This window comes from Pinus tabuliformis, chromosome 6 (genome assembly GCF_031772625.1).
Source record: "Pinus tabuliformis cultivar Carrire ecotype Pingquan chromosome 6, CPIR1, whole genome shotgun sequence".
NCBI lineage: Eukaryota > Viridiplantae > Streptophyta > Pinopsida > Pinales > Pinaceae > Pinus > Pinus tabuliformis.
The window spans coordinates 373,830,243-373,855,360 of NC_142292.1; the positions used below are offsets into that span (position 1 = coordinate 373,830,243).

General features: G+C 35.2%; 2 long non-coding RNA genes across 2 annotated transcripts; both read left to right on the plus strand.

The window, feature by feature from the left end:
- The first annotated feature begins 2,483 nt into the window (after window positions 1-2,483).
- Window positions 2,484-3,867, plus strand: LOC149258854 (uncharacterized). Its single transcript, XR_016246466.1, has 3 exons — window positions 2,484-3,024; window positions 3,208-3,472; window positions 3,655-3,867. It is a non-coding gene; the product is annotated as an uncharacterized LOC149258854 (long non-coding RNA).
- A 542-nt stretch (window positions 3,868-4,409) lies between these two features.
- On the plus strand, window positions 4,410-7,597 carry LOC149258855 (uncharacterized). The gene is made up of 6 exons (XR_016246467.1): window positions 4,410-4,548; window positions 4,694-4,906; window positions 5,616-5,738; window positions 5,996-6,232; window positions 6,360-6,407; window positions 7,512-7,597. It is a non-coding gene; the product is annotated as an uncharacterized LOC149258855 (long non-coding RNA).
- Window positions 7,598-25,118: the final 17,521 nt, after the last annotated feature.

The following is a 25,118-nucleotide window of genomic DNA, read 5'->3' on the forward strand; positions in this document are numbered from 1 at the left end:
TGATTATTGAGTTATTTCTTGTTTCTTGTTTGTGAATGGAAATGTTAGGCAGTTCTTGTATCCTGTTTGTTAATTATGAATACAAATGTTAGCCAGTTCTTGTTTGTTAATTGTGAATGCAAATGCTAGGCAATTGATAGAGGAGTGGGGAAGAAACAAGTAATGGCGAAGGAGGTTCTAGCTGCATACAGAACCTTGCTGAGAGCCCAGAAGAAATCATTTGCGGATGATCTTCCAATGATAACTCAAATTGCAAAAGAAATCTGATCTAAGTTTGAAGAAAATCGGGCAGTTTCTTTCACCTTGGGGATAAAAAAACTCCAGTAGGATGCACGAGAAGCAACAGACTTCCTCACTAATATGGTGGTACAGGCCAAGCTCACTGATAGAGGCAACTACAAAATAAGGCTTGATAAAGAACACAAGGGAGCTACATTGGAGATTCCTTCTGGGAGAGAAGGTCTCAAATGTTACTTGAGTAACTTATTCAGTGTGATTTGAATTTTTAAATTTTGATCAGCAAAACATGGGTTGGAAAGAAGAAAACCTTTGTCTACAGTGATATTCCAACCCCTTGGTCTTGGATGAGGTGATAGAGCTTTATTGGAGGTGTTTTCTTGTGTCCAAGAGGGGTCGTTATGATGAGCTTCACTCGCCCTACCTATAAGAGATTTCTAAAGGATTTTTGAAGGGAGGGATGGTGTTGGGTTCGAGTAGTGAGGCAAGGATGATGTGGGGAAGCGTGCACCGAAAGAATGCATGCAAAGATGAGTTAGTCCCTCTGCATACTCCCTTGGAGAAGGAACGATAAACGATAAAGACTCATTGATCGAACTAAAGAGGCATGCCAGGGCGGGCGGTGAAGAGACAACTAGGTTTATTGATGTTGATTGGTGCGCAATGAGTAAATGGCATGACAAAAGACAGGAGATCCACCACCAACTAATCATGTGTTAATTTTGGATAAGTGTGAGGAGGACGAAATTTAAGCTCCTTGATTCGTAGGAGTGAATAGTGTTTTCACATAGAGAGCCTGCAGACAGAATGCCTCCGGTGTAATTATAAGATTATTTGAAAAAAAATGAGAAAACTCTATTACTAAGAGCAACCTTCTACTTAAATGGTTGCTTACTTTCTGATGAAAATTTGTCATTGGATCATTTGGTTATGCTCGAAGTAAGAGGATCGATGGAAAATTACTCAGGTAAATAGTTAAATGATCATACAACTAATATAATTTTTTATTTAATTCTTTGGTTGAAATGTCTTCTAGGTAAAATTTGAAGAACTTAGAATAGCATAATTGTACTCTCAGATAGTAGTGTTGGCTTATCATAATAAGGCTAAGCATATTGATATGAATTATTATTTTTTAAGAAAGTTCATTGATGAAAATGGAGTAGATCTTAAAAAGGTCCACACTCAAGAACAATGTGCAGATATGTTTACAAAACCAATGTTGTTAGAGAAGTTGTGGTACTGTTTAGCTTCTCTTAGCTTATACAAGAGATGATGAATGAACTTGGACAAGGTATTAAATAAATTGTTGTCAAAGTGGAGATTGTTAAAATATGACAACATAAGTTTAAAAAAAATGTAGAAACCGAAATTTACTTTAGCAAATTTTTTGTGATTAATCTAATGATATTGGTTTACAACACTAGTGATAGTTTAACAGTGTTTATTTCAATATATATCAAGTTTACATAATAAATGTAACAATGTTTATTTCAATATATCAATAAATTCAAGATTTGAATGAGTTGTAAATTTGAAATTAGAATAAGTTGTAAACCAGATTGTAAAATCTTTTTATCAATAAAATACCTTACCCATAAATCTATAAATATTTGACTGATAAACTATTCAAATTTTACCATATAAATTTCATGTTATATATTATTCTCATTCTTATCAATATTATTTATCTACTCTAAATAATTTCTCAAACTCTAAATACCAATAAAAAAGCATCCAAATTAGTCTTGAAAAATTAGATGTATATCATCTCAAAAAAATATGTCTATGGCTCTGTTTATTCCTATCATTAATTTTTTCCCTCAAAATTGTCTTGATGGGCCTTTCTCTGTTTCTGATATAAAATATCTACAAATTTCTTAAAAGCCTTTGGATTTAGAAAATGTTATTAAAAAACCAACAATAACAACCTATAAAAAGAATGCATTGATGGTTCTTATTAGTCCCTGCCGGGGACTATAAGCGATCGATAGATCGCTGACTTTGGGTTGACCGATGCAATTTTTGCAAATATTTGTGATTTTTCCTAAGTCGAACTAAGGTTTACGAGCAGAAGGGATTGTGGGTCTTATTACGTGCTTCGCATGGATCGAGGCGAATGGCACGTGGCGCGCGTGAGGGGCACGTGGTTGCATGCGCTCTGGTGGTCTGATCGGCGGCCAGGTGTCCCTCCTCGAGATGCTGGAATGTTCGGGTTGTGTTTTACTGTCTTCGCGGCATTTGGGTTGGTATTGTTACTTGCTTGTTTAGCTCTGCAGTCTGTGCGATGTTCCGTCTGCGGTTGAGTTCCTGCCTGCTCGGGTATTGTTACTTGCTTGTTTAGCTCTGCAGTCTGTGCGATTTTTCGTCTGCGGTGGAGTTCCTGCCTGCTCGGTGTGGCTTTGGTAAGTTCGGCTACTGTGTGGCCTGCATGCAAGAGTCGATGGTTATTTGAGCATTATAAGTTAATGGCATTCTGGTTGAATACTGAGGGTTTGTCTTCTGGTTAAATACTGAGGGTTTCTCTTACCTGCATGCAAGAGTCCATGGTTATTTGAGCATTATAAGTTAATGGCATTCTGGTTGAATACTGAGGGTTTGTCTGAGGAGAGGTCGCTGTCACCGTGCCAAGAAAAACAACAGCGCGGGAGAGAAGAGGACAAAAGGAAAGGATCTGCAGGGTTGGGAGTCGAAATCTCCTTGAAATCCAAATTCATACAAGAAATTCTGAAACGAATTTCTGAAGGTTCTGCTTGCATCGATGGGCTGGGTTCTCTATACTGACAGGTAAATTCCTTAGGTTCTTTTAGGATTCTCATGACTGAATTCCTTGGGTTCTTTTACGATTCTGGTGACTGGCTTGGTTTGCATTCATTCACATTTTACCTGTCCATTGTCATCCTTAATAAGGCTTGGATTATAGATTTAATTTTCTGCAATTTTAATTCATATATTTTTAGTGTTTCACAGAAGCGGACGACCCGTAATGACTTATACCATCTTCTGGCAAACTGTTGTGATTGCACTTTGGGGTTAAGTGGGGAGTGAAGCCCTCTACAACTTCTGCAGATTCTGTTGCTTGATCATCTCACTAATCATGGGATACCCATTACATTAAATGCAAGTGCAGGGCACCTATCTGTTTTAGAAGAATTTCGACTTTGCTAGCTTCAGATATACTTCCTCCACATTTACCTCTTTCTAGTTCTCAGTTTGCAATGGCCACAACATTCAGGTAATGATTTCTACCATCTTCTGGCGTACTGTTGTGCTTGCAGAAGTTCACTGATTATGGGATACCTATTACCATGAGATACCCATTACGTTAAATGCAATTGCAGGACACCTCTTTGTCTTAGAAGAAATTTGACTTTCAATTTCTGCCAATGTGATTCGTTTTTTTTCAATGACTTACAGAAACAAATGACTCGCAATGACTTGTATATTTTCACATTTGTGCTTGCATCTTGTGAGGAGTGGGAGAGCAGAGGTCGCTTCCACTGTGCCAAGAAAAACAGCAGAGCGGGAGAGAAGAGGATGAAAGGAAAGGCTCTGCAGGGCTGGGATTCGAAATCTCCCTGAAATCCAAGTTCCTTACAAGAAATTTTGAAACAAAATTCTGAAGGTTCTGCTTGCACCAATGGGCTCTCGATACTCGCAGGTAAATTCCTTGCTCAATGAATTCCTTGCGCTCTTTTACGGTTCTGGTGACTGGCTTGGTTTGTATTCTTTCACATTTTACCTGTCCATTGTCATCCTTAATAAGGCTTGAATTATAAATTTGAATTTCTGCAATTTGAATTCATTTATTTTTAGTGTTTCATATATACTTTTACAGAAACTGATGGCTTCTGCCATCTTCTGGCAGATTGTTCTGCTTGCACTTTGTGGTTAAGTGGGGAGTGAAGTCCTCTACAACTTCTGCAGATTCTGTTGTTGCTTGAGCATCTCACTAATCATGGTGTACCCATTACATTAAATGCAATTGCAGGACGCCACTCTGTTTTAGATATACTTCCTCCAGATTTACCTCCTCCTAGTTCTCAATTTATGATGGCCACAACATTCAGGTAATGACTTCTGCCATCTTCTGGCATACTATTGTGCTTGCACTTTATGGTTAAGTGGGGAGTGAAAGACTCTGTTGCTTGATAATCTCACTAATTGTGGGATACCCATTAAGTTAAAAGCAAATGCAATTGCAGGACACCCTCTGTTTTAGAAGAAATTCGACTTTGCAAGCCTCAGATTTACTTCCTCCTTACATTTACCCCGTTCTAGTTCTCAATTTGTGATGGCCACAACATTCAGGTAATGACTTCTACCATCTTCTGGCATCCTGTTGTGATTGCACTTTGTGGTTAAGTGGGGAGTGAAGCCCTCTACAACTTCTGCAGACTATTGCTTGATCATCTCACTAATCGTGGGATACCCATTACGTAAAATGCAATTACAGGACACCTCTCTGTTTTAGAAGAAATTTGACTTTGCAAGCCTCAATATACTTCCTTCTCGATACATACCTCGTTCTAGTTCTCGATTTGTGATGGCCATAGCATTCAACACAATGCGGTTCCTGCCTGCTCGGTTAACTGTATAGCAAACGTTTGGTTGTGGTTCTGTTGTTCCAGGTCCGGCTTGTATGCCTCGACTGTCTGGTATCGTTTTGGTAAGTTTGGCTATACCTGTACAATGCTGAGCATTTGCTACCAAAAACATTCAATTTTTTTTAATTTTTTTTGGAAAGAAAGTACCCCCATATTTGGTCGGAGCGGGATCCAAACCCCTGGTACAGGTCAAGTGTTCATATAGCATACCGGCATGCCCCGAGATTTATATCAGAGGAGCAGTTTTTTTTGGAAAGTTGCTAATTTTATTGATACTAAATGCTAGTAGCTATAATTTGATACAAAACCAGAAAGAATCTGCAACATGAACATGATTAGACTTAAGGCCGGAAGATAAGAGTACATGAAAAAGAGTTTGAACAGTGAAGGATGCTTAATGAATTAGTTCATACGAGCGAGTTTTGGAATGCACACCATTGTTGTAAAACTCTAAGATTTATCCTGAGTTTTCCAACTTTTTCCGATTCAAGTATGAATTTATGGTTGCTGAGTTTTTGCCAAGTTTTCCTATTGTCTATGTTGATGACCCCAACTGAGTTTTCTTGAGTCCGACTTTTGCAACACTGACATAGACATCTAGAACTGGGTGTTTTCTGATATCTTTTAAATCAGACCAGGTCAATCAGGTTTACTGGTCACTTGGAGCAGTTTGTGATGGCATATAATTTGTGTATAGTCACTACATGTACATGCTTGGTGCCTATTTCCACCTAGTTACAAATAGTCCTAATAATGGTCCCAAATTTTCAGGTAACATAATATGCTGATCTCGACAGATGTTGTATCAAATAATGTTATTGCGGTGCCAGCTGTTTTAAATGTTATAAGGTGTCCGTCTTGGCAAGAGTTTTTCAACTATATTGAAATGTTCTGGTGAGATGCAACTGCTTGACAAGTGCCGTTAGTTCTGCATGATTTACGATTGTTTTTCAATGTTCATGCATGAATAGAGTAGTTTTCAATATTCTCCCGAGGTAGATTTCACTGTTAGTGTGCTAGATTATTGGTATGATTCAGAACTATCACAATATGCTTGACAATCCTGGGGAACCTTTTCCCTGGGAAAACATTGAATACTGTAAAAAAGACTGGAAGCTCATTTGTAAGATAATGCTGGTTATAATGAACAGGCAACTGAATAAAACACATACTCAGACATTGAAGCAGTGTACCAATGTTTGACAACAGAATATGGAGTGAAGCAGGAGGAATTGATTTTATATGGCCAGTCTGTTGGCACTGGCCCTACATTACACTTGGCAGCTCGCTTACCAAGGTTGAGGGCAGTTGTTCTTCACAGTGCTATACTTTCAGGCCTCCGTGTACTTTATCCTCTCAAAATCACTTTCTGGTTTGATATCTATAAAGTAAGTGATGGAAACAATAAGCCGATTTGTGTTAAGCATCCGATATATTTCTATTCACGTTCCTATTTGAAGATTTTTTCACACCAAACATGGCCAGCATGTTAAGTAGAGGTATTTGGCTCTGCAGAATATTGACAAGATCCGACATGTGAAATGTCCTGCACTGGTGATACATGTAAGTACTTGTCTCCTTTTGTCCTAAAATTTATTTATTGTCATCATAGAATCTATGTTTATGCATAATTGATATCCTCCTAATGAATGAATTATAGTCATTATTCTTTATGTTAGGGATAAATACCCTCAGCAGATTATGGCAAGTCTTTTCTTTCATTCAACTAGAAATAGTCTGCGATATACATAAACGTCACTTGTGTACAAGCTTTGGTTGGTCAAGAAAATAGAAATTTGAAGTTTGCAAAATCTAGTACTTTACATAGTAAATGGTGTGCTAGTACATGCCTGCGGTATACTGCCTACAGACGAAAGTCGACTCAAAAAGCAAAAGGCAAAGTTGGTTGAAATTGAATGTTCAGCCGCAATTAAAAGAAAGTTCAATTGCACTTAGAAACCCAGGGTATAATGTCTACATATCTGGTTGCAAGCTACAGATAGTCAATTTGCAACTAGGAGACTCTGTTGATGTGGGCATCATTGAATGTTATGCAAGTCAGGGAGGTGATTATGCGTTATAATGTGCCATTTTGTCTTCCAATATATCATTAAGTCACCTCTGAAGATTGTTTAAGATACTTGGGCAGCTGGTCTAGTATTCTAGCTGGTTAGTAATCACTCAGAGGCTTGTCATGTATTTAATTGGAATCATTATGGACGCGATGTGATGCAAAGGGTACTCAAAGGAGAAAAGATGTACCCTCTGTTGTTTACGTCTGAATGCAGTTTTTTGTTTTTATTATTATCTTTTATGTCGTACATTTCAGTGCTCTATCTCTGGTAATGAATTAATTTTCGTAAGAGGTTTTTTGTTTACATTGTATGGGGCATATTGTACCTGTCATCATGAGCTACTAAAAGGCCCCATTTAAGATATTTTACTCACATACAGATCATTAGGGAATGGGGTGATGACTTTATGAACTGTGAGGCTAGACATAAAGTGACTAGGGAAGCTTTTGACACTATTCAAGTCCTCCTGTTTCATTGGAAGCAATTATAGTTTTATGTAGAATGCATGTAATATGCATTAGTGGTGGTTAAAAATTCTGAATTGAAGGATTGACTAAACATTGATGTTTCAAACCACTTTTGCTTGAAACAGCTATGCCACGAGAAAGACACGAAAATTGTTTGGAGTCACCGTGCCTTCAAGTCTGTCTGGAATTCATCCTCTTCTCTTTATTAGGACGCTGCAGATGAGCCAGTGGTGCTATCCCAGCAATGTGCCACTTCCTTACAAAGGTTACAAGTGAGTGATTATTGAACAGACAGATTTCTTTCCTGTTTGCTTGAGCAATTGGTTATGTTGTTACTACTATTAACCCTAAATTTCTTAACAGTGACGAGGATTGGCAAGACAATGATGGAGTATTAAACACAATCTCGATGCTTCATCCCCGCTTTCCTGAGCCCCATCCCCACTGCTTGCTAAGTCTAGAATTAACGGATGGTCACTCGTTGCAACTAGGTGTTTGGTAAGAACCAGAAAATAACTTGTCTCAAGCTTTGAGAAAGACCTAATTAAGATTTCTAATTTGTGAGATTGACAGGTACTATACAATTTTGGAAGCTGATCACATTCTCTTTGTTATCAACCGAGAAAGAGCAGGGGTACAATTCGATATATTGTACGATAGCATTTTTCAAAGATGCCGAAAGCAGACCAGAGTCATTAGTGCTGTTCCTTCTGTTCACTAGGCAATGGATCATATATGCTGTAATGTGGAGAATTGTATGTGCCACTTATCTAGATTTGATCAAAGAAAGTAGTGAAATCTGCTCATGTTGTAGTTCAAAGGAGATTAAAGTTCATAAAAAGTGACGGAGAGTATTGGTTGACATATTCTTGTGGCATTTCTTGCGACATGTGTGGCCCTGCAATTTTTTTTGTGGCTCTTGATTCATTATGCTAATGTTTAATTAAATTTCAATATCTCTGGTCCAATATTTTTTCATTATGCCAATGTTTAACGCATTAATTATTAGTTAATAAAAATTGCGTTGGCAGTTTTTATTTTGTCCCTATGGCTCTTGATTCATTATGCTAATGTTTAATTAAATTTCAATATCTCTGATCTAATATAAAAATATTATTATTATTTATTTTTATTTAATTGTAATATCACACTCTATCTTGCATTGTTTAAATAAATAATGCATTTTATGATTTAAATTACCCATATAATATTAAATACTCCTTATCCATTCATATTTAATTATAACTATTAAATTATTTATAGTTTTAACTAAGTATAAATTTCCTATAATATTTTTATTATTCAGTATTCATAATGGAAAGACTACACTTCCAATCACAAAGAAATAAAATTCCTTGAATAAAAAGATTCGCACATTGAAATGAACTGTTATCTATTTTTTATTTAAAACAGTATTAATTGAATATGACTTTCATAATTTATAACATGTAATATCATTTCTCCCAGTGGTATTAACCTGCAATAATTAGCTTATGGCAAGGCAAGCCTTTCTTGTCACTAGGTATAAAGTTTAATAACATAATAACTTTTAAAAAATCAAGCTGTCAAAACATTATTTCTAACTAATAAAGAGTAATTTGAAGTGTCAAAACATTATTTCTAACTAATAAATAGTTTCTAACTAATAAATAAAGTAATTTGAAGTGTCAAAACATTATTTCTAACTAATAAATAGAGTAATTTGAACTGGTATAGTCAATCTCCATTCTTTTATTATTTTCAATTATCCCAAATTTCGTCATTCTATATGTCATCATATCTCCTATGCTTATGTTATGTCAAATAAATGAATTATATTAAACTATACTCCCTAATTAAGATAATCACAAAATAGAAAAACAACTATGTTTAATGGCATCTGTTTATCTGTGATGTAAGTGCCTTCATTATACTTTGAAAAAATTTCAATAAGAAAACTAACTTGCTTAAATGGAACACAGATATTGCAAAAAGCAAGAGTATACAACACCAAAAGATAATGAATTTTTTCTTGCAGGTCATGATCAATTTACATTTCAACTCGTAGAGTTTAAATGTTTTTTTAATTTTAATCTGTTTATTTTAGTTTTTAATTTATAAAATAAACTTATCAAAATTGCTTTGCTATTGTACTTAGATACTATATTTACTAACCCAAAACTATAAAAAAGACCAAAAGTCATGTCCTTTTGCATCACAACAAATTACTAATTAAATGCAACAAATTACTAATTAGAGATTAGATGCAGGGTTTATTTTCTTTGCTAATTAGTAATTGGACAAATTTAAAGTTCACACTAAAGTTATGATAAACAATATTTTTAAATAAATATATCTTTTGTTCTTTTGACCATGGAATAATTCCCCAATCATTGACATTAACCCCAATGGAATCACTTATGTCCAAACATGTTACTAGATATCTAATCTTTCAATTATGGGTTCAAGACTCCATAATTTTTAAATGCTTAAGTTCTTCTTTGACTTTCGACAATCATTTATCTAAATATTGAACACTCTCCACCACGGATTTAATTAACAAATTTATATTCATAATAATGTTTATTTGCTCATTATCATTTTATGAATATTTCCATAATATACAAATGTTAAAAAATAACAAAATTCTATCTTTTATGCACATGAATTCATTATTATGCATTTAAATATATTTTATACCCCATGCTTATTAAAATACATTACTTACTTTAACACTCTCTAATTCTTCATACATTATAATGCATTATTATTACCTTTTATAGTTTTTCCCCGTCAAGGTTTCCATGATTCACTCTTAAATTTTATTACATTTTAATTATTAATCTAAACACTTTCTAAATCATGACACATTGGAAAATTACGTCTAAAACTATTCTTACATTTATCACAATTCTTACTTAACAAACGCAAAGTTCATTATATTTCACTCTTTGCATAAAGTCAAAAAGTCCATACAACAATTCGCTATCCAATTCACTAAATCTTAATACAAATAAGCATGCCTACAACACACTAGTAATGCAAACCAGCTCTGATGATAATGCAAATTAAACACCTATTAAATCTCATCATAATAACTCACCAAACCCTTCTATTAACCGACAGGGACTAGCGCCACAACAATGGCTCCTTGTTTAAAAACAAAACATCGTAAAATGTGTTGACAACTCTTAAAAAAAATTAATATGTGAGTTGACAGCTCTTTAAAAGTGTGGATGCCTTTTTAACATTTCTTACTAGTTTTAACCAAAAATGAAATATTTTCAATTTCTCATAAATCTCTCATACTATTGGCTTAAAATAAAATATCTTCAAATTTGGTAGAAATATCTCCTTTCATTGGCTTTCGGAAAAAAGATATAAAATATCTCCACATTTCTCATAAATCTTTTAAATATCTTTGATTTTTTTTTGGAATTCTCTCCTTATAATGAACTGTTGAAGGAATATATTATGAGAAATTATCTTTCAATGCCTTAGATATTAAATTCAGACATTTAAATATGTTTCTCCTGCTATTTAAGTGGGTGGAGTATTGTATGTATGATAATTAATTGTATTATTTTTATTTTTATTAGTCCCTGCCGGGGACTATAAGCGATCGATAGATCGCTGACTTTGGGTTGACCACGGCGATATTTGGAAATATTTCATGGTTTTCCTAAGTCGGACTAAGGTTTACGGGGCGGAAGCGAATGGGGGTCTTATTACGCGCTTCGCATGGATCGAGGCGAATGGCAGGTGGCGCGCGTGAGGGGCACGTGGTTGCATGCGCTCTGGTGGTCTAATCGCTCGCCAGGTGTCCGTCCTCGAGATTGGGGAATGTTCCGTCTGTGTTTTACTGTCTTCGCGGCATTTGGGTTGGTATTGTTACTTGCTTGTTTGGCTGTGCAGTCTGTGCGATGTTTGGTCTGTGGTAGAGTTGCGCCCGGGTATTGTTATTTGTAGTCTGTGCGATTTTTCGTCTGCGGTGGAGTTCCTGCCTGCTGGGTGTGCGTTTGGTAAGTTCGGCTAAGTTAATGGCATTCTGGTTGAATATTGAGGGTGTGTGTTATGGTTAAATATTGAGAGTTTCTCTTACCTGCATGCAAGAGTCCATGGTTATTTGAGCATTATAAGTTAATGGCATTCTGGTTGAATACTGAGGGTTTGTCTTAGCTGTGGTCGGCATGCGCTGTGGTGATCTCATCGGCGGCCAGCTGTTCCTCTTCGAGATGCTGGAAAGTTCGGCTTGGGTTTTACTGTCTTCGCGGCCTTTGGGTTTTACTGTCTTCGCGGCCTTTGGGTTGGTATTGTTACTTGCTTGTTTAGCTCTGCAGTCTGTGCAATTTTTCGTTTGCGGTGGAGTTCCTGCCTGCTCGGGTGTTGTTACTTGCTTGTTTAGCTCTGCAGTCTGTGCGATTTTTCGGCTGCGGTGGGGTTCCTGTCTGCTCGGTGTGACTTTGGTAAGTTCGGCTACTGTATGGCATTCTGGTTAAATATTGAGGGTTTCTGTTACCTGCATGCAAGAGTCCATTGCTATTTGGGTTTTACCCTGTTCGCGGCCTTTGGGTTATTATGATTGCTTGGTTGTTTAGCTGTGCGGTCTGTGCGATTTTTCCTTTCTATTTGTTCTATTGTCTGCGGTGAAAACACAATGCGGTTGCTGCGTGCTGTGTTACCTGCATGCAAGAGTCCATGGTCATTTGAGCATTATAAGTTAATGGCATTCTGGTTGAATTCTGGGGGTTTGTCTTAGCTGCATGGGTTTTATGCAAATTTGCGTAAATGTCTGCGGAAAGCTATGATTGTTAGTTGTATTGTTTAGAGGATAAGTTCGGCTACTGCATTATAAATTAATGGCATTTGGATTATTATTGTGAATACTGAGGGTTTGTCTTCTGGTTGAATACTGAGGTTTTCTCTTACGTGCATGCAAGAGCCCATGGTTATTTGAGCATTATAAGTTAATGGCATTCTGGTTGAATACTGAGGGTTTGTTTTAGCTATGGTCGGCATGCACTGTGGTGGTCTGATCGGCAACCAGCTGTTGCTCCTCGAAATGCTGGAAAGTTCGGCTTGGGATTTAGTGTCTTCGCGCTCTTTGGGTTTTACTGTCTTCGCGGCTGGCTGCTCGGGTATTGTTCCTTGCTTCTTTAGCTCTGCAGTCTGTGCGATTTTTCGTCTGCGGTGGGGTTGCTGGCTGCTCGGGTATTGTTCCTTGCTTGTTTAGCTGTGCAGTCTGTGCGATTTTTCGTCTGCGGTGGGGTTCCTGCCTGCTCGGTGTGGCTTTGGTGAGTTCGCCTGTATGGCATTCTGGTTAAATACTAAGAATTTCTGTTACGTGCATGCAAGAGTTCATGGTTATTTGGGTTTTACCCTGTTCACGGCCTTTGGGTTGTTATTGTTACTTGGTTCTTTGGCTCTGCAGTTTGTGCGATTCTTCCTTTCTATTTGTTGTATTGTCTGCGGTGAAAACAGAATGCGGTTCCTGCCTGTTCTGAGGGTTGCTGTTACTTGCATGCAAGAGTCTATGGTTATTTGAGCATTATAAGTTAATGGAATTCTGGTTGAATACTGAGGACTTGTCTTAGGTGCATGCGTTTTATGGAAATTTCGGTAAATGTCTGCGTGAAGCTGTGATTCTTAGTTGTATTATTTAGAGATTAAGTTCGGCTATTGCATTATAAGTTAATCGCATTTGGATTATTATTGTTACTTGGTTGTTTAGCTCTACGGTGTCTGCGATTTTTCCTTTGTATTTGTTGTATTGTCTGCCGTGAAAACACAATGAGGTTGCTGCGTGCTCGGTTAACCCTGTCGCAAAGGTTTGGTTGCGGTTCTGTTGTTCCAGGTGCGGCTTGTATCCCGCAACTTTGTGCTGTCGCTTTGATAAGTTCGGCCACTGCATTATAAGTTAATGGCATTCTGGTTAAATACTGAGTGTTTCTGTTACTTGCATGCAAGATTCCATGGTTATTTGAGCATTATAAGTTAATGGCATTCTGGTTGAATACTGAGGGTTTGGCTTAGTTGCATGGGTTTTATAGAAATTTGGGTAAATGTCTGCGTGAAACTGTGATTCTTGGTCGTATTGTTTAGAGGTTAAGTTTGGGTACTGCATTATAAGTTAATGGCATTCTGGTTAAATACTGAGGGTTTCTGTTCGCTGCATGCAACAGTCCATGGTTATTTGAGCATTATGAGTTAATGGCATTCTGGTTGAATACTGAGGATTTTGTGTGCAGACTTCGTTAACCAATTTCGTCATTTGCACATTTTCTCATGGTACTGGCATAGGTTGGCTTGTGCATGCATATGGTCTGGACGAGAAGGAATTTGAACGCTCGGCTTCGTTGCAGGTACGGTGTTATTCTACTAATTACTTTTTGTCAATAAGTTAAACCTTAGATTAAAATGTCATGTTAGCTAGTTATAACCAGATTGGTTCTGATATGATGTTTAACTACCTTGTTCTCCTTAGAGAGAAAAAAATTGTTTTATTATGAAAACAAAATTACATTTATTATATATGTTTCTGCATTTCACAGATATCCTTAAGCATAGGAAGTGATAAAAGTATTGCTAGTAACATATCTTGTTTCATAAACAGTTTCCAAAAATGTCAATATGACAGCCCTGTCATAGTCATTCTAACATATATCAGAGCTTTGAAACGAGTTTTATCTCATAGGAAATTAGCTGCTAGATATGTCCATAAACAGTCCCATAAAAAAATATAGATATAGAGATATGCTTAAGCATAGGAACTGATAAAAGTATGAGTGAGAAGATATGTTGCTTGATAACCAGTTTTCAAAAATGTCAATATGACAGCCCTGTCATGGTCATTCTGACATACATCAGAGGTTTGAAACCAGTTTTGTCTCATAAAGAATTAGGTCCTGGATATGTTCATAAACAATGCCATAAAAAATTATAGATATAGATATTGACATTTAAAAGACATTCGATCAGCTCTCCTTCCACTCTCTGTTGAATGGGCCAAGCTCATGGTACCAAGTATAATCTTGCTTTTGACAGTCCATCAGTTTGCATGTTCCTGTCTTTGTAAACATGTTCAAACATGATCTGTTAAATACTTTGTTTAAGCAAGTCGAATCTCTTGAAATATAGGTTGAAGTTTATAATTATCCAATCGATTTGTTCCATTCATCCGATTCACGACAGTTTGTGAATCATCAAAGATCTGTAATTTTTGCGCATCTTCTTTCACATGCCACAATTGCCAACAGTCTTGCGACAATTTGCTTAGGCAGATTGTTGCTGTGTTTGCCAAAGCCCTTCTTTGAACATATTACATGTTCATCATTTATATGGATTGTACCTGCAGTGTCCGATAATGATGGGTCTTGTTGAGAAGCGTTATGGAAGTATGCTTATGCACTACTCGTATCTGGTTCAGTTTCCAAAAATGTCAATATGACAGCCCTATCATAGTCATTCTAGCATATATGGGAGCTTTGAAGCGAGTTTTGTCTAATAAGAAATTAGCTGCTAGATATGTCCATAAACAGTCCCATGAAAAAATATAGATATAGAGATATGCTTAAGCATAGGAAGTGATAAAAGTATGGCTGAGAAGATATGTTGCTTCATAACCAGTTTTCAAAAATGTCAATATGGCGGCCCTGTCATGGTCATTCTGATAGGCTGATAACGAATAGCAGGAAACTTTTTACCTTGGTATATGTTAGAGTTGCAACCTAGCATAAATCAGAGACAATACTTTTTATATTTTGACAGTTGAATTGGTGCACCACTTATGTAAAACTCATAAATAGGCTCATGGTCAATTTATTTGACAAATGCAATTGACAATGGTGTTAGCTTTCAGAAATATTCTTAAAGTTCTGTTGCATTTGTTCATTTTGTCTTTGCATTGCTTCCTTTTGTTAACTTCATTTTGTGTTTCGATTGTTCCCTTTTGTTTACTTGCAGAAATATTCTTAGAATTATGCTCCATTCTTTTCATTATGTTTTTGCATTGTTTGCATTTCCAATTTCTTTGTTATTTACAAATATGGCTTGCTGCTAGAAATTTGATATTTGTTTACCAAGATAATGCAATAGTGTATTTTTTAAATATACATACATTTTGTTCAAAACAATCACATTCAGTTTTTGCTAACTTCATTAATTTTTTTTGCAAAGTTGTACAAGACAATTGCAAAAGCCAGCTCTGGTAAGCAATTGCAAATGATGGAACAAATAATAGATGTTGACAATTACAATTTCAGATTGCAATGCATTTTGCCTGAGAACATTGATATTGTATTAAAAAGAAATGGTCTTTTTAGACTAAATGCATTTTCATATACTGTAGGAGATTGTCTATTTGACTCGTTCGAAATGCTTCTACATTTTCGTTATACTTCAAATGAATTGCGAAATGGGTTAATAGACCACTTTCTTTTTTGCTTAAAGAACAATGACGTTGAAGCAATACAGTCATATCAATATGAACTAGCACCTGAGTTCCTATACGAGTTACATGGTGTTAATGATATTGGTACATATCTTCATAAAATGCGTTATTCTGCATCTACAAATATAAAGGAATATGAACGAGGTTTATGGGGTGATACCTTTTGCATACGTTGGTTAGCTAAATGGCTAGATATATCAATTGCAGTTTGGTCATTGACAAGAAAAACGAGATATTTGCTTTTCAATCAACATGAAAATGCAATTCCATATTGCATTCTCTTTCATGATGCAAATCCTGTTAGTGGTCATTATGAACCATTGGTTTACCAAAAGTTTCCAATTTGCATTTGCAATGAGTCTAATATCTACCTATCACCTATTTGCAAAGATGTTGAAAGCAATTGGATGCACATTGCAAATAATATGCTTTTAAATGGACTCACAATTGCAAAGCAAGTGACATATAACTGTGGTGACAGTCTCTTTAATGCAATTTGCTATTTGGTAGCAACAGAATTCAATGCAGAGTCTTTGCGACTTTACATTGTGCAATCTTTTTGCAATGCAGTTATGCATAAGAATCAAGAGGCATTGCATTGTTTACAGCAATACCTGGTAGTTGATGCGATACACTATACAATGAATAGCAATTGGCAACAATATCTGATAAACATGGCAATGCCATATGAAGAAGGACAAGTGGAAGGCGGACCATTTTGCCTGCAATGGATATCTGTCATATTCAAAGTCAATATCCAAGTATGGTCCTCTGTTACTAATAGCTTTGTCAACTACAGTTGCGCTTATTCAAGATGCAATGATATTGTTAACATCTTGTCATTCATGACAAATACATCGCATATTCACTATCATGCAATGATACAAGAATATGTTCACAATTCTCAACAATTGTCCATGGAAGCAAATGATGTTTGTAATCAATTGCATCATGGGCATGTACTAGAAAAAGAGCAATGTATATCTCAAGTACATTTTAGCAATAATATTGCATTTGAGATAGCATGTCATTTAGAGCAAATGCAACCAACTAAGGATTGTAGGCTGAATTATCACAAGCTAAAGCAATTCATACGTGCAAAACGCAAATGCAATGACAAATGCAAAAAACCATTTTCTAATAAGAAGTCAAAAAAGAAAAATGCAATACAAATTGATATCGAAAAAGTCGAAGACACGCCTAGGAATATATGTGCAGTTTGCAACAAATTGCATTTTGCAAAAAATATTAGGTTCTTCACTATAGATTTGCAAGAAAAGCATATGGATTTGACGTTGAACAATAGGACCTTTAGCAATGAAAACATATGTGTTTCTTGCAAGAAAGCACTTGACAATGGAAAGCTACCACAATTTGCAGCACCCGAACAAATAAGACGTAACATTTCATTGCCAACTGTAAATATACTTTCAGACCTAGAAGAAAGACTTGTGTCATTGAGAATTGCATTTGCACAAATCAGACAATGGGGACATAGACGGTCACAAATTGGCTTAACAGGATCAATTATCAATGTACCAGTTCATATGGACATTGTGCAAAAAGCATTGCCACAATATCTAAATGATACAATGACAATTGCAGTTGCATTGAAAAGAAGATTGCAATACAAAAATGCATACCAAACAGGTAAAGTACGTCCCATTATTGTCATGAAGGCATTGAACGAATTATGTTCTAGAAGTCTTTATAAAGCTAGCAACATTTGTATAAATGAGAATTGGGCCCATGTTTTACAAGAGGATAATGAATACATTGTACAAAATTCAAACAGTGACAATGAAAGTGATACAGATAGTGATGCAAATAATGAAGCACCTACTGAAACATTGGTGCATGGATTAATAGAATCACAACGCATCTACGATCTGCAAGACAAGATTATTGAAGTGGCCCCTGTTGAAGGACAACGACCATTAGGCATCTTCAAGGACAAATATGTAGAAGAAATGAACTTTCCAACATTATTTTATGGCGATGCACGTGATCGTGACATCACAAATAGGTTTACTTACCAAAAAATTGTGCAATGGGAATTGTTACAAGCAAGTGGTGACTTCCAATATCATACAACAAATTTGTTTTTCAAGACAATGCGAATAATAATTGATAAAGTGCTTTCTTGCATATGGGTGCGAATAAGAAAGGGACAACTAAAAGGCAGGAAAATATTAGCAAAAGATGTCAAGTATCGAGCAAATTTGGAAAAGTTATTGAAATCTGACATTGGATACATAGATTTCAAAAACATTCGCATATCTTCTGACCATTTGGAACAAATTAGGAAAAACATATTTGCAATGATACGACAACTAGGCCCTCCAACTTTCTTTGTGACATTCACAAGTGCAGAACATCGATGGAAACCATTAGTAGATACACTTGTCACATTGTTTAGAAATAAAGCAAAAAAAAGTGCTATTGATATATTAGAAGATGATGACATTGTCTACCTTATAAGAAAACATCCAGTCACATGTAGCCAATACTATAGACATAGAATTAATGCTATAAAGCGATTGATATCTCAAGATACTACATTCTTTGGAAAAATATCTGATTACTATTTTGTAACAGAATTCCAAAATAGAGAAACTGAACATGAACATGGACTGTTATGGATAGAGAATGCTCCAATATATGGAAAAGAAAGCAACTCAGAAATTGAGAAGTTTGTTGACAATTACATCACTTGTAATACAAATCATTTGGAGCCAGATGTTGCTAAATTGCATAAACATCACCATACAAAAAGTTGTAAGAAGCGAAAAAATTCAAATTGCAGATACAACTTCCCCATGCCACCAATGAAATCAACAATGATCATTGAACCAACCAATGCAGAAAATACAAAAGTTGTAGAGAAGTCAATATCGTTTTTTGCATTCTTGGGGCAAACAAACTACAATGATTCAACAACACATGACGATTTCCTCCTAGAAATAGGGCTGCTACAAAATGAGTACATAGAACTATTGCAACATACAATAAAGCAACCAACAATTTTCTTGAAACGAAAACCTTCTCACATTTGGAATAACAGTTTTGCAAACAATATCCCTGCTTTATGGAATGCAAATACAGATGCACAATTTGTGCTAAATGCATATGTTGCAGCATCATATTGTAGTTCATATATGGCCAAAATTGACAAGTCTATGACAAATGCATTTAGAAGAATACGGAAAGAGCATCAAAAAGATGAAATTGATGCTATGCAAATGATTTGTAAACTTGGAAATACATTACTCAATCTACAACAAATGTCAGCTCAACAAGCAGTGCATATAGCACTTTCATTGCCATTGAATTCTAGTTCAAGGGAATGTATATTTGTCAACACGTCTCCAGTTGATGAACGCACGTTTATGCTTAAACCGCCTATTCTTTTGAAACAAGAACCTGATGATTCAGAAGATGTTATGTGCCATTCCATTGTTGACTACTACATTGGACGACCAAGTTCCATTGGCAAAATCTGCCTTGCAGAATTTGTATCAAATTACAAGAAAAATGGCAAACCGATATCTAAAAGGAAAAAACCAAATGTTATACGATTTGTCAAATATAACAAACACAATGATATTGAAAACTTTTGTCGAGAGAAATTATTGTTATATATGCCATTTGAAAATTGTGAAGATACATTGAAACAAGAATTGCCTACATGGCTCTCTGCATATACATTACATGAAAAAACAATTCAAGTTAATGAAGCCAAATTTACATATAACATCAATCCAACATGGGGTGATTTAGAGACTGCAACAAATGAGCAAATTAGTTCTTTGAGTACTAACGAAATGAATATGCAAAATCAAGAGAACAATTCCCATTATGAGGAATATGATTTGCAATCGGACTTGCAATTTCCAAAACAATTTGAAATGAAGAAAAAAATCAATCTTGGATTTCAAATTACTGCCCATCCATTTTTAATGGAGAACAATGAATATTACAAACTTAGAAGAATCTTGAACAAAGAACAACAAGCAATTGTAAAAGACATTGCAATTAAAAAAAAAAAAACCCCAAGGAACCAATTTACCTTTTTATTACAGGTGGAGCAGGTGTAGGTAAAACGCTCACAGCAAAAGCAATTTTCCAAATGCTTATACGAATTTATGATTCACAAAACACAACTGATCCTATGAAACCAAAAGGTCTAATATTAGCATACACAGGAAAAGCTGCATACAATGCAGGTGGAACAACAATCCATTCTGCATTGCTAATGCCTTTTAACAAATCTCAACTGTTCTCGCTGAGCAAAGAAGTATTGGACAACTTATCAAAGCTATATCAAGAATTGCAAGTAGCTTTCATAGATGAGATCTCGATGATTGGAAGTCGGTTCTTATATTCTATTGACAATAGACTCAGAAACATAAAACATGTCCAAACAAAATACTTTGGGAACATTGACATCATATTTTGTGGTGATTTCTATCAAGCTCAACCTATCCAAGACTCTCTTATTTTTGAACAACCAACAATCAACAATCAAACAATAACACATGATTTTTGGAAGGATAATGTCAAGTGCTTCCAATTGCATATGACAATGCGACACACAAATAAGAGATTCATATCAGTGTTAAATAGAATGCGAACAAATTGTCAAACATCTGAAGATATAACATACATGAATACAAGTTGCATGCGCCCTGTACCAAATGATCCAACATTTCCCTACTTATTTTACAAAAACAAAGATGTTGCAATGCATAACAACAAAATGTTGATGCTAATGCCTGGCAAAGAAATTTTGATTCATGCAATTGACAAAAATCAAGAGAATAACGACAATTTCACAGCTCATCAACATACGGCTATTTTGCCACCACAGCTTTTGATAAAGTTGAACATGTTAGTTGAAATGTATGCTTGCAATTATGATGCAGCAGATGGGCTAGTGAATGGTGCAGATGGAATAGTTAAAGCATATACCCATACGAATAAGGTCGATGTTCTATGGATTAAGTTCCATGACCCTAACATTGGTCATCGACAATCTAGAAAACTAGGTCATTTGTACACTTCAGAGATAGCGCATGATTGGACACCAATATTGCGAATATCAAAACCAATGCCTATGACATCAAAGATGGCACCATTGAAAATACGAAAACAATTTCCAATTCAGCTTGCATGTGCACGCACAATACATAGATCACAAGGCTTAACCTTGGATAGGCTTGCATTCGACCCTACTGGAGTACAAGTGCATGGCCTAGTATACACAGCGCTATCACGTGTCAGAAACATAGAATCATTGTATTTGCTTAATCCTCTTAAACATAGCAACTTCAAGGTCAAGCAAAAAGTAAATTCTGAAATGCAACGTTTGCAAACCACTGCAAAATGGCAACTAGAATATGACTGTTCATCAATACAGTCATTGCAATCCATCTTTATTCTTTCATTGAACACTCGCAACCTTCATGCGCATCTTACTGACATATGCAATGACTATGACACAATGCAATCTGATATCTTGTGCTTACAAGAAACACATATGTTGCTATCTATGCAAAATGAATACTTCAAAAATTTCAATTGCATCTCAAGTTGCATTAAGCATGGAGTAATGATATTGATAAAGAAAAATATCATTATCCTTGAACATACCCATTTTGAAGACTGCTTTGTAGAAGCATTGTTTGCAAAAATAAAAGTTCACACATTGCAAATTGCAATACTCAATATATATGCATCGCCACATGCAAACCTAAACAATATCCTCAACGTCATTGCAAAAGCCTTATACCAGTTAGATCTGAACAATATCACAATTATACTAGGGGACTTCAATATTGATATGGTGCATTGCAATCAAAAAACAAAGCAACTAGAAACCTACATGCAAAACAACATTCTTCATTTCCTAGTTGACAAAACTAATAGCATGCACAAATCATTGATTGACCATGTTTGGGCAAATCTAGGCAATATAAAGTATAGAATTTTCGTATTGGATGCATATTGGTCTGACCATGATGTAATATCTCTTGTCCTTGACCTATGATATACACATGAAACAGTTTACAAAATTCCAAATTTTGGCATTTTTGCAATACCTCATTGGTTTTACCACATCTATTTTACTAAAGCAAACTACAATATCTTTTTGTGGTAAACGAAGTGATAATAGCATACATACTATGCATTCTATTCTACATTTAGATATATGGCATTCTGTATTGATCAATGCAACTTGTTCCAAAGACAGCCTTTTCAATTAACCAACACAACTATCCTACCATAAATTTGCAGATATGAGCTCATCTATTTATGCATGCAGATTCTGCTTGTAAAACCCTTTTCAATTGAACAGAACGACCAAGAAAAAAGAACAACAACATGCAACATAAACAAACAGAGTATATTCTTTTTGCCTTTCCTCTTCTATGGATCTTGTCTTTTTGTTCAAGTTTACTTTTATATGTTCTTTTGACTTGTACTAAATATGTCTTGCTATTCTATAACATAGCATAAATCTTGAAAAAGGAAATGAAACAATTGAAGAAATAGAATGCATAAGCAAATTAGAAAGCGCAAACGAACCACTTGTTTTCCAAAGGTATGTCTATGAGAACCACACAAAAATGGTAATCTGTATTTAGAATATTAATGTCTAGTATATATGCATTCTATTTTTAGTTTTTACATATGTATGGTTCTATGGTTTTAATGTTCTTGTTCAGTTTTTACTTCTAGTTTGCACTAAATATATGTTACTATTCTATAACATAGCCTAAATCTTCAGAGACGAAACGAAACAATTGAAGAAATAGAATGCATAACGCAATTAGAAAGGGCAAGCCAACCACTTGTTTTGCAAAGGTATGTCTATGACAACTATACAAATATGCTGATTTGTATTTAGAATAATAATGTTCAGCAAGGCATGTTTATGACAACTATACAAATATGCCAATTTGTATTTACAATGTTAATGTTTAGTATATATCCATTCTATCTTTACATGTGTATGGTTCTATGCTTTTAATGTTCCTTGTTAACTGTTTACTTCTATATGCTCTTTGAAATTGAACTAAATATATGTTCCTATTCTATAACATAGCATAAATGCTGAAGAACTAAATATATGTTCCTATTCTATAACATAGCATAAATGCTGAAAAAGGAAAACAAAAAACTGAAGAAATAGACCACATAAGTCAATTAGGAAAGGCAAACCAACCACTTGCTTTGAAAAGGTATGTATGACAACTATACAAATATGCTATTTTCTATTTAAAATATTAATGTTTACTATATATATCTCCTCTTTTTACATATCTATATTTAAATGTATATAAATTAGAAAATCTTGGACGAGTGAAGAAAGCACTAGTAGTAAGTTCCCCCAAACAATGCAGCAAGAAGACATGTACAGGTTACATATCACAATTTCTTTATTGATTGCTTATCACAAAATACATGTCATAATATCCACACCATATTGAACCATGCGTTTGCTTGTGTTAGTCCAACTCAAACAATCGGAGCCAAACCTCATTCAACAAACGTGCAAAATGATACATCAAAAAGGTATGCATATCAAACACAATACTCTAATCTATTTCTAGTTATTCAGTCTTTAGGAGAAACATAGTATTCTACACATGTTTATAGCAATTTCTAACTAGGCAATTTTAATAGGCAAAAACAGATATTGCCAATTAAAGTATCAATTGAAGATCTCAATAGTCGTAAAACTGGGCAGCTATTTGTTGGAGACATAATGGTTGTCTATAGTGCATTCCTTGATAAAGCAAACAAATCACGTCAAGTATTGCGAGCTGATTTGACAGATGATCAAGGAATGATGACTATAACGTTGAGTGTACCTGCACATTTGGTCGAGCGACATGAACACAAAATTTTGCAAGGCAACAGCATCTCAATTACAAACTTCAGGATATTGCCTAAAAGTGTTTATGATCGCGGTGACTGTGACAAAATAATATTGCTTACTGAATCAAGTATCATAGAAACTGTACCTGAAGTTTGCAAAGAATATCATTTCATTCCCAATACGATCATTAGGCAATTTGCAAACAAAAAAGAAATGTACCCAATTGGAACAATCGCTGCTGCCGTAACACTTGCCAAACGAGTTGGATTGCATTACATACTGCATATCAAAGACGGAGATTCTGAAGACGACAATGCAACTGTATGTATTCAGATGTTACTTATTCCTAATTGTCAGTAAATAACATGCATCACTTCAATAGATAGTTGTTCTAATTTGTCCATAGTTTTTGTAATTTGTCTTCTGCAATTGCAATCTTTCAATGCATACGAACAATGTAGTTGCATATTACTTTTTGTATTTTTCAATACATAGCAATTTCTGTTCTGCAGTTGCAACTCTTTGACACATATGAACAATTTTTCGTCTCAATCGAAAAACAATTGCAAAAAGGACACTTTCCGCTTATTCTTTTCAAAAATTTAACACAAAAGGTAAACACAACAGAAACAATATTCAGAGCATCGAAGTCAACGTTCATGACTGAACTGAACACAGATGCACTCAACAATCTCACAAAACTAACTACATCTACCTATGTTGTAAGTATACCAATAATAATGTTTTTGCTGCATTTGCATTTGGCATGTAATAATGAAAATTAACGTTTGAATGTTTTATAAACAGGTCGAAGGTATTCTGACCACAACAAATCCATATTCAACTCCTTTCGAACCTGTTTGTGGAGTTTGTAACTGCCCAGTGAATTCATCCATAGCAATATCCAATGCAACAATTTTCTGTTCACAATGCAATGATAATTGCCCTTTCGTCTACAAGCATTGTATAAATGCTGTAATAGAATCCATTACAAATAACTTTGTCCAGTGCATTATCAGGGAGCCCTTATTACATGACTTGCTTCCTGATTTAAAATCAATGTCATATGAGACATATTTGCAACAGAAAGCTACCACTGTTTACATTTTACGTGACTTCAAAATTCAGAGCAAGTTCACACTCAATGAAGATAGTGAACTATTACATGTCAAGTAACAAATGGAAGGTATATCAACATATGCCTTAACATGTTTTCTCTCAAATATGTCCTCTCTTCAATTTACAGTGTTATCTTTTTGTTCTAACTAACCATTTGATATACAGATTACAAAATCCAGGAGCATGGCAGCCTTCAGATCCATAACAAATGCAAAAGTAATATGGACATGTTTCTTCATATTATGGTCTCACGATAATACAAGTATTTGACTTGCAATTTTGAGTCATTTACAAAGATTA